The sequence below is a fragment of the Phaseolus vulgaris genome, chromosome 10 (assembly GCF_000499845.2).
Source record: "Phaseolus vulgaris cultivar G19833 chromosome 10, P. vulgaris v2.0, whole genome shotgun sequence".
Lineage (NCBI taxonomy): Eukaryota > Viridiplantae > Streptophyta > Magnoliopsida > Fabales > Fabaceae > Phaseolus > Phaseolus vulgaris.
Genome location: NC_023750.2, coordinates 19,558,018 through 19,568,908, shown reverse-complemented (window position 1 = coordinate 19,568,908; position 10,891 = coordinate 19,558,018). Strand labels below are relative to the sequence as shown.

At 33.5% G+C, this 10,891-nt stretch overlaps 1 pseudogene; it reads right to left on the bottom strand.

The window, feature by feature from the left end:
* Positions 1 to 3,270, bottom strand: part of LOC137816253 (uncharacterized) — a 13,522-nt pseudogene extending 10,252 nt beyond the window's left edge.
* Between the last annotated feature and the right edge of the window lie 7,621 nt (positions 3,271 to 10,891).

Genomic DNA, 10,891 nt, shown 5'->3' with positions numbered 1-10,891 from the left:
TGCTGAGATACCAATAGCATGTGCTTCGAGGTACAACACCTGTCCAAGGACTCCAGTCTCCCAAAATAAACGTGGATACATCCAGAATTCTTCTCACACAAAGTAGGTTCCATACGGGCCAACATACCAAGGCTGAAGCATCCATCACTTGCAATGTCCTGCAATAACGTGTTACATTTTTAGAACAGGATATACAATATTCACTGATTATCAGTTCAGATTCTAAATAGAAATAAGACTGATATTAGTGTTATATAACTAATGGTATAATATCATTGTACGTTAGAGATATTGATAGATAGAATATATCAAAAGCTAAATCATTTCTGTAACTCAACCAATAGATCTTAAGATAATAAAGCAAGAAAATAAGTCAAAGCTTTGATACCCGCAAACTCAAATTCCAAACATTGAAGCTATTAAAAATAAACAACAGTTTGTTCACTTATTCAATGGTAGAGACAAAACTACCAGACTGAAAGTATGTGAGAATTGTGAAATGGATGGATATATTATTACTATATACGAACCAAGTAAACTGTGTTTCAATAATAATTCCTGCTTAAAAGCAAAATCCAAATTTAACACACCTATCTATTAAAAACAGCAGCATAAACCCTCACTCTCATTGTAATAAAGACATCTTTCATCTCCTCAATGACTGTGTTTCATTTCACAATCTAACTAGACAACTATTTGATCATGTACAACATAATTCACAGACTCTAAGAAACTCCATAAAGCAATGCAAAATTTAAAAGGCGTTTAGGCAATCACCAATTCCCACATACCTGGTGGCACGAAAGCTTCTTGGCAAGCGGCCGGCAATCAGATCTAAGCAGTTCATACAGTGGAAGCTCATCTGGACAGCCCTCGGGTTTGGTCCACAAAAGTCAGGTAGCATAGCTTTCTTCAGTTCATCGAAATTGTTTTCATTCCTCACCAAGAAATACAATCCTTGAGGCAATCCCACCACTCTATGAACAAACAAAGCAGCATGCACCTCAACATCCCACGGAAGAGCCCGGAATGGCAATGCCAGCTGCCTCCTTTGCCTCCCTCCACTCTGGCAACCTGAAGGAAGACAGTGCAACAGAATCTGATAAAATGCATCTCTCTCAATTTCAGTAACTCCATCCATATCGACAGCACTCCTTCGATTCCTAACAACTTCCCTCACAGTTAACCCGTTATACAAACCCTCCCCACAAACACCACTCCTCTGAAACGGCTCAACCGAGAACTTATCCCCAATGTCAAAGGCTTTTTCACAGCCTCAGCAGTCCTAAATAACATCCCAACACACATGCTCTTTGCTAAGGGAATTAGGTTTCCCCTTCCAATCCAACTTATCAAACCCCAATATAGCTTCACTTAATTCCTTCCAGTTAACATCAAACCCACCAACCCCACTCGGATAAACCAGCATCACACAATCAGGATGCTCAAACTCAATTTCTGGAATCTTCCCTCTAACAGCACGCGACGGAATCTCAAAATCAGGGAAAACATGAAGCCCCATGAGACTCTTCAACTCCTCACACCCCAAGGAATCCAAAACCTTCACATCCCAACCAAGACCCGCAGCAGCCATGGCAACTGCCCCAATGGCGTGACCAACATCATGGTTACAGTACCTGAATCGAATAAACCATCAATTTCATCCCTAAATTATTATTCTCTCGTAAGTGACTCTTAATGTAATAAAACTACTTAGGCAACTACTGAAGTACAAAAATTCATCAGTTCAGTCCCTAAGTTAATGAAAATTTTCTTTTCTAAATAAATTTCTCCATAAATACTTATAGAAAAAGAAATAACAGAAAAGTGAATTAATTTTCTCCATGATCCACAAGTTCAAATCAACATCAACTCTTAGAGAAGCTAAATGAAGAGAGTTCCTATCCTATAGATTAGCACATGCATAAACTATTTCAAGCTTATGAAAAAAGATAATTTTTTTATAATTCCCTTCTCATAGAAGTTCTTGCTAAAATGATTATCCAAACAACATCTTAACAAAGTTGGATGACAAACTTAAACAATGTTTTAATACTTAAATGACCACTCGACATAATTTGTAATATTTATAGCACTACTACTTAAACATTTGTGTATCCTTGAGAAAGGGGGGTAATTTAAGCACAAAACTGGTAGTACCTGAACGCGCGTTCCCCGTACTTCCAAGCCTCACGCCAGAAAACCGAGGACAACCCAACAAGGAACGAATTGGGTGGAAAATACTTGGGGAAAAACCCAGATGGGATTTGGGCTCTGAGTTCCAAAGCATGCTCCTTAGGGGCATAATGAGCGACAAAAGCGGAATCAGAGATAGAGGGTATGGTGGGGCAACGATGTAGGCTTCAGTGGGATGCAAATTGCCGCTACTGGGGTTAACCCTGAGGGACCAAGTGGAGAAGCTGGTGGTTTTCCAGGCGGAGAGGGCGAGGGAGTCGAAGAGGAACTGGGAAACGGTGGATTGGGAAATGGGGTGGGGAGAGGGAGAGAAAGGAAGAGAGAGTGGTAGAGTGGTGGTAGATATGGTGGTTGTGGGTGGAGAAGAGAGATGAGAGGGGAGGAGAGGTATCTACGAAATGGGTTGGGCTGGTTGGCCCAGTCGAGGCCGTGGGGCCCACGGGCGAAATGGTTGAAGTTGTGCTTGGTTTGGTTGTGGTATTTGAGGACGTGGGAGAGTTTGTGTTGGTTGAGGTTGTTTTGAGGATGTTCTTGGGGGGTGGATGATGTGGAAGGAGAAGATGAAGATGGAGAAGATGGTGAAGAAGAGAATGAGCCCATCATAGCATGGGATTGGAATGGAGGGTGGGAGAATGAAGGAATGAAAGGGGTTGAAGGAAGAAAATGGAGAAGTAATGGTGGTGGGGTGGTGAGGGTTCTGAGAGGGTGAGGTGCTAGCATCTTTTAAAAGGTGAGAGTGAGGGAGAAAGATTGGAATGAAATAAATGTCTTCAAAGGAACTTCATTCTAGAGTTTCCACTACTTCTAGAGAGTCTCTTTCTGTGCTTTGCTTGTCCAAATTAGTTGGGAAGAATAAAAAATTAAAATGAAATCAATTAACGAAGGTAATTAGTGAAAGAGGAAATGGAGCAGGAGGAGAAGGGGTGCACGAAGGTAAAAGAACACACCAAACCATTCTTCGACATAGAGAATTTGAGAAATTATAAAAAGGAAAATCCCACTATTTTGTAAAATCGTCGTAGAAGAGTGAGTTGAGAAATTGTTGTCCGCGATTAGAACCAGAAAGTGGAGGTGGGAGAAGAAGCGCAAGTGGTAAGGGTTTTTTATTTAGGATTTTTATTTTTATTTTAATTTAGGAAATTTCAGTTTTTGTTTTTTCTTTGAAGAAAAAGATCTAATGCAAGATAGATGTTCGAATAATTTACACTGAGGAACCGTCTAGCGCGAACAAGGCTAAGTAGGGTCTAATGCCATCAAGTGATAGAGTGTTTAATGTTCTTAGAGGATGAAGCATTTAAGACTACCAAAGGAGAGAGCCAGATTTTGGGAGTGTCTAATACCATTTTATTGAAATTAGAAACTTGGTGTTGTAGGGTTTATAAATAGTGTAATGGTTGATATGACAGGTACGGTTTAAGGAAAGTGAATGTTGTCGTTTTTGTATACACAACATTTCAAATGTGTGATCTAGCATATCAAGTGGTCGCATGAAGAATCATAACATAATAACATCATTTGATCTAACCTATAGAAAAAAGACTTTTTTTTTGGTAATTTGCATATTCTATATACACTATGATATATTTTTCAACTTTTTTGCCTTTGAAACAATGCTTCAGGTGTATGAAACACATGCCTGATTGGTACTAGTGTTTGGGACCTGTCTAAATATAACTAGGCTAGTTCTCTATATTATTTGAGACAAAATGTTTTATTTAGTTTTAGGGTCTTATTAATTTTTATGTGTTTTTCTTTGTTATTTATACATTTGTTCTAAGATTAAAGATTAACATATTTTATTGATGGTTTTTTTTTGTTTGTTTGGAGAGGATGGATTAGAAATAGGAAGGAGAGAATTTAATTTATCAATACTTTTGCACTCTCTTTATCTCTCCTCATTTTATATTTCCTCAACTATAACTTTTACTTTATTTCTCACCTATTTCCACTCATCTTTTTAATTTCTATCTATCATATTTCTCTAGTCTCTCTACTGAACAAGACATAAAGGCAATCAATGCTATGAAATAGGGAACTATAATTTTAAATTAAAGAGGAAATTATTTATATTTCTTGCTCGTTTTGAAGTGTGAATGATTTATTATAGAAGTTGACAATGTTATTCAACTTGTAAATGAACTTTAGATATTGATGCTATTTGTGTGAATGCAGTCAGTTAATAACTCTTTACGCTCAGAGAAGGGTTAACATATGGAATTTGTGGCTTACAACTAACTTTTTGTTGTTATGCATTCAAATAATAACAAAGATATTGTATCATATGGCAAGGTTTTCCTTTTGATAATTATATTATTGTTTCACCTATCAGAATTTTGTTTGTTTATTATTTTATTATTACTATTATAATCTACGTTGTTAAAGTTTACTAGTTTGGGTCCTATGGAGTTCTATTCCCTCAAAAATACTTTGATAATTCTTAATGTTATTTAGAATTTGGAAATTGTTGGTTTGAATTGTAGTTATAATGGCAAGCTTAATTGGATGAGTGATAGATCTAAGGCTTTGTTTGGATTAGAGAGTGGAAAGGAGGGAGTGGATTTCAGATGATTTGAAGGGTAAGTGTGAAGAAAGTGAGGTTGTTTGGATTAAGGTAAATAAAGTAGAAAGTGTAGAGAAAGTTTATGAAAGTTTGTGAGTGATGGAATAGATGTGATTGGAATTATATTTTTTAATTGATAAAATTATAAATTTACAAATTTGCTTTTATATTTAAAAATTATTAAAAAATTAATTGGATTGATTTATTTATAAATTAAATAATTTTTATTTTTATCTTTATTTTTATAATTAATATAATTATTATATATAATTATTTTATTTAAAATAATTCATTATTATTTATATTTATTTTTATAAATAATTAATTATATTATTTTTATATTTGAATTACAATCTTATTTTAAATAAAAATAATAATAATTTTAGTTTAAAATAAAAAAAAAACTAACCTAAAGTAACTTTCGTTCCAATTCTCTCTTACCACGCGAAGAAAGTTTTAAATAATTTTTTTTTTCGTTTTTCATGTTTTATATTATTTAATACTTTATTTTTTTTTTCCCCACAAACAGTAAATCTTTTCCTTTCTGCTCCCATAAACAAACGGAGCCTAAAAGTTTAGTTATAGGATAATGAATAGTTATTTTATGCAAGTAAAAGTTGAAGCAATAAATTTATTTTAATATAAAAGTTGTAATATAATTAAAGTTCGTAATAAGTTAATATACTTAAATATATCATTTTTTTTAATTTGTAGTAAGAAATTTGAATTGTGAAATAAGATGGCTTTTTATTACTGATTATTTATTTTGAAATTTGGAGATGAAGACAAAAGGAAGTAAATGAAGTGATAACCAATTAAGAAATTGAAATATGTATGCAAAAAGGTAGTTTCAAATGGTTGAGGAGGGAGAATATTTTTGGTTAATTACAGAGATAGTATGTAAAATTTACATCCAAAAATAATAATATTAAAATGTTTAATTGAGAAAATAAATGAGTGAGTATAGGAATGAATGTATTCGGTCAATATTTATATTCAGAATTAATTTTTTACTATAATATAAATTATAAAGGTAATTTATACATCAATAATTAAAATATATTAGTTATAAGTTTGTTTGTAGTTGCACCCCCACACAATCAATTTTTATCCATCCCCACAAAATGTTTGTCTCAACATTTGTTATAATTGAAAATAATGGTCTATAAAAAGAAAAGAAAATTACAATAGTTATGTACTAATTTGAAGTTTGATTAATATAAAAATGTGATATTGTGCTTCTTGACCGTGATTTAGTCTTGAAAGTATGCAACACTCTTATTATTGTTGGTTGAGGTGTAATAAGCGTCTTTTTAGCATATTCTTGTTAATGTTTTCCTATTGTATGGTTCCATTTGTCTTCTGGTGGTGTGAGTTCATAAATATCACCAACAAACATCAGATTAAGTATTTTGGTTTTCAATTTAGTGAGATACTATTATTTTTTTTTAATAGTTAGTACACTTTTTTCAAACAGTCACATATACTTCATTTTGGATATTTTGTACATTTTTTCAAACAATCAAATTTATGTGTAACCATACTTTTTCTTTGTTGTTATAGAGCATTGCTTGCAAATATGATGAGCTTTTAAAGATTCAAGAAGTGGGATCTGGAGTTATGCGAAAGATTATTTATTTAGTTTTTATGTCATTCAGTTGAAAATTTTATTGTGAAACTTGGAGATGCAAGAGTGAAAAAAGTGCAACAAAATGTCTAAAATTTTATTATTGCAGCATAACATATAGATGAGATTTGCCTGATTTGTTGATAATATGATGTCATGTTGAAAATTTTATGAGAGAAAAGTTTTGTGTGTAAATTAAAACATGAATAAACATACAATTGAACACATACAATAATGTTCACATACAAATCTTATCATATCATGATTCTCACACAATCATACAATGAGGAAGGAATAGACACTTACCTTGATCCATGAGTGATCCCACTTGAGCAGTTACTTTATCACCTTTGACTCAATCTATCTCTTAGCAATTTCGTTCTTGTCACACACTTTCGTGATGGTTAACAGTGAGACAACTATTATTTGTAGAGACAGAACCCTATAGCCTTTAGTTCCCAATCTCCATCAGATGTCAGTTTTCATTAGGTATATCATATATATATATATATATATATATATCACGTTAACCAATGGATCTTTTATTCTATTATTATTATTAAATCATATTTGGGCACAAAGCCCAAACTCTAAGTCATGTGAGTCACTTTATAGAAATTAATTTACATAATTTCTTACATTGTGAGGTAGTGTCAATTGAACGCCATATTTGAGTCAAGTTAGTTTAACTTTCTAAAGTATATTTGGAACTTTTTATTTGGTTAAGTCTTATGAAATTCCTGAATGATGATGGAAATTTTGTTTGGTCCACATTAGTAATAACCAAATTTAGGAGTGGGTCCAAGGTGCATGTCAAAAAATATTTTATGATCAATTCATGAGTAATTTTTTCAGCGTCAAAAAATTAATTGTTTTCTTTTTCTTAAAACTTTTGTTACTGACAAACTTATGTTTTAAACTTTTGATGAATATGTATAAACTAACCCAATAACTATTTTCCATTAACCACATTAAACCATTTTAAAATTGTCAAAACATTAACTCAATTGCACTAACCATGGTTATATCAAATAATTTTATTTAATGTGAACTTAATATGTAATGAGGTTCCTCTTAATTCTCATGAATCATTTTATGCAAAAAACACTCAACTAACGACAAAATTGTACATGGATAATCATTTAAACCTAGTATCACCATTTCTTTGTGAGGATATAAATGAATATCCAGTTCTTTTTCACTTTATTAGTAAATTTGTTGCAACTCCAAAGAAGGAATTGTTTCCCCATCCGAGACCTTTATAACTAACAAACTTAGTAAACGTTCTAAACATTTTATGCATATACATAAACTAACACACAATTATTCACATAATGGGATACAACTAACCACCTAAGCTTAACATTAAACAACATCTTTAGAACTTTCAAGACATTAACTCATCTTCACCAACAATTATAAAAAAAAATAAAAATTATGTAATGTGAACTTCATATGTAATGAGATTGGTTTGAATCTACATGAATATTTTGTGTGCATATCAACACATACAACTGATTGAGGGAGCCTTATTTATGAATATTTGGTAGGTAGTTTGTGTCGCGCGTTGTTCATAAATATTTACAGTTACACTTGCCTACAACTTTTTAGTTACACTCTTTCAACTTATGATGCTTAACATATATTTATTCAAACATGATACCCTATTGATTTTCCATTTGGAAGTCTAGGGATTTATATATCCTAATATTTGCAGCAATATCTCATCAATTTTGTAGGAGTTAGTTGTTATGATTGTAAATTTGAAAAATGTTATGATGTTAGCAACAAATCATATGACTTCTATTAATGTTGTTATGAATACAATACATAAATATTATATTTTACTTATTTAACCCGTTCCCCTTTTTATTTTGTTATACAACCTTGTTTAATAGGCTTTGCCAGTGGTGAACAAAGATTCTTTTTGTGAGAAGGGTGCATGATGGCAAGTAGCTTCTACCTTTATTTTCATCAATGCATAGAAATACTTACATTCTTATTTAGCTTTTCTCCATATGAATTTTGAAAACTTTAGAAAAGATAACTATGATGTTGTCCCATGACTTAGAGATGATGGATATTTTGATAATGACTCTAGTAGCCATAGTGGGTATATCTTTAAAATTCACACTTTGTGATAATCAATGTTTTTCTTGGTCACTTAAATTACATGTGTATTGTCATGATTTTGTCCCCTTCAGGGCTCACATGAAGCTCATTAGTTCTCAATTGGTTGGTGTCTTTCCTCACCCCTTGCTAGTTATATTAATTTTAGAAGGTTTGAAATTTTTTTCACCAGAAATTAAAGTTTTAGCTCATATCCTCCGTTAATTATTCAAACTTGTGCAAGTACTAGAATTAGAGGAAACAAACATTTGTTTTGGAGTCACACATAACTAAAGTCAACCAAATAGTCATTGTTTGTTGTTCATTGTTATTTGACCAGCAGATCCATGCAAATTAATGTGTGGGTATCCTAACTAATTGGATTTTGTGTAGATGCAACAGATTTGATGTACCAAAATCAGGTTCCAAGATATTCCTACATGAATCCACACCTGAACCTGCTGCACCATTGGAATAAAATCTGCAGCATATCTGTGGGATTTGATTTTTCTTCAAAATTCATTATTTCCAAAATCTGATTACATTGCCCTGAATTAAAATTTGTGCTTTTCAATTTTGGTTTAATAATTCTATATAAACCCTGCTCAAATCAGTTCTTTCTCACACTTTCTCATTTGTGCTATAAGTTGTCCAGATTCACACTTGCTTCACCACAGGTTTTGTTTCTGCTTTTGAATAATAATCTGTAATGTCTTTCTTCTAGAATTGTATGGTAATATGTTGATGCAGGGAAGAACAGATTAAGCATGGCATCCTCCTCACATAGAAAGAAGAAATCCAAGGAGCAATCTCAAAGCAACCAAGGTATCCTGGAAAACTGGTTTGCTGGAGATTCAGAGGCAATGACAAGGTTCATACATGAAACTGGCAGGAAGCAAATCAATGTACCCAAGCTGCTTGAGTTCTCATGGCTGAGAGAGGAAAATTTGATAGAAGCCAAAGACTTGCTCAAACATCAAAAGCTGAAAGGATTTCTGGAGATGAATGGAAATGTGTATCCAGACCTTGTGAAGGTGTTTTACTGCAACCTTGAACAGGATGGTAAAAATCTGGTTTCCCATGTAAAAGGAGTGAAGCTGAAGATCACTAGGGAAATCTGGAGCAGTGTGGGTGGAATCAAATATTCAGGACTGAAAGTGAGCAAAGGAAACACTGCGAATTCAAGGATTCAACAAATTACAATTTTATAGAAGCTGTGTGAGGAATCCCACTGAACCAGTAGCTAGGTATCATGCAGGTAGCCTAACTCTAATTCCTAGACTCTTAGCTCATATAATTGCTTGGCAGCTTACCCCTAGAGGAAGTATCATGTTGTACTTCATGAGGAAGACTTGATACTGCTGTATTGCATCATGAACCAGCTTAAGGTAAATTGGGTAAGTACTATGGTTGAACATATGCTGAAATCTGCAAGACTACCTGATTATCGCCTTCCCTATGCAATATTTGTGTCAAAACTGATTGATCACTTTAAAGTGGACACTACCAATGAGAGAAATGACTCTATTAAGGCTGCAAGTGAAATAGATAACTCCACACTCATGAAAATGGGATTCTATAAGGATGAAGATGGCTGGGTTTTTAGAAGAATGCTGGACAGAGGGCTGAGCAAGAAGCTGCTCCTCAAGGAAATGAAGAAGAAGAAAATGTTGATGGTGTGCAACACATGGACGAATCACCAGTACATTCTGCTGAACATGAAGATGTTGCTGCCACTAGTCAGAATGCAATAGTTGCATATGAGGCACCTGAGTACAGAGGTGAACCTCTGTCTATGTTTGAAAGACAGGTGCTAAGCAGGCTGGACACACTCACAGATGAGCAGAAAGCACACTATGAGATGACCTACGCTAGGTTTCAACACTTGGATGATCAACTTGAAGGAGTTCAAGTGCAGCTAGCTGAGCTTTATTACAACAACAAGTGATCCTATTTCTAAGTCTTTATCTTTTATATGTTGTTGAGCAATTTGGAATTAATCTGTACTGTTTCGTTTCTGCACTGGTGTTAGTTGTTTTGTGATTTGTAATGAACCTCTATGGTTTATTGGTTTTATTTGAACTGTTATGTATGGCTATTATTGTTTCTGTGGTATTTTGTGCTCCCATTCTGTTTGATGAATCCAAAGGGGGAGAAGAATAGCCTAGAGAACAGCCTAAGAATAGCCTGGTACAGGTTTTGCAGATGATATTCACAGTGGCTGCTGATATGATTCAGATGTTAAAACTGCAGGTATATCATTTCTAAATCTGTTGTTCTGACTTAACACCTGTTTTGCTTTGTATATGTTCTGTACAGATTTGGTCATGATCTTCTTCAAAGCTGTGCAAAGCAAAGGGAATTTGTCTCCATCAAACAGGGGGAGATTGTTGAAGCTG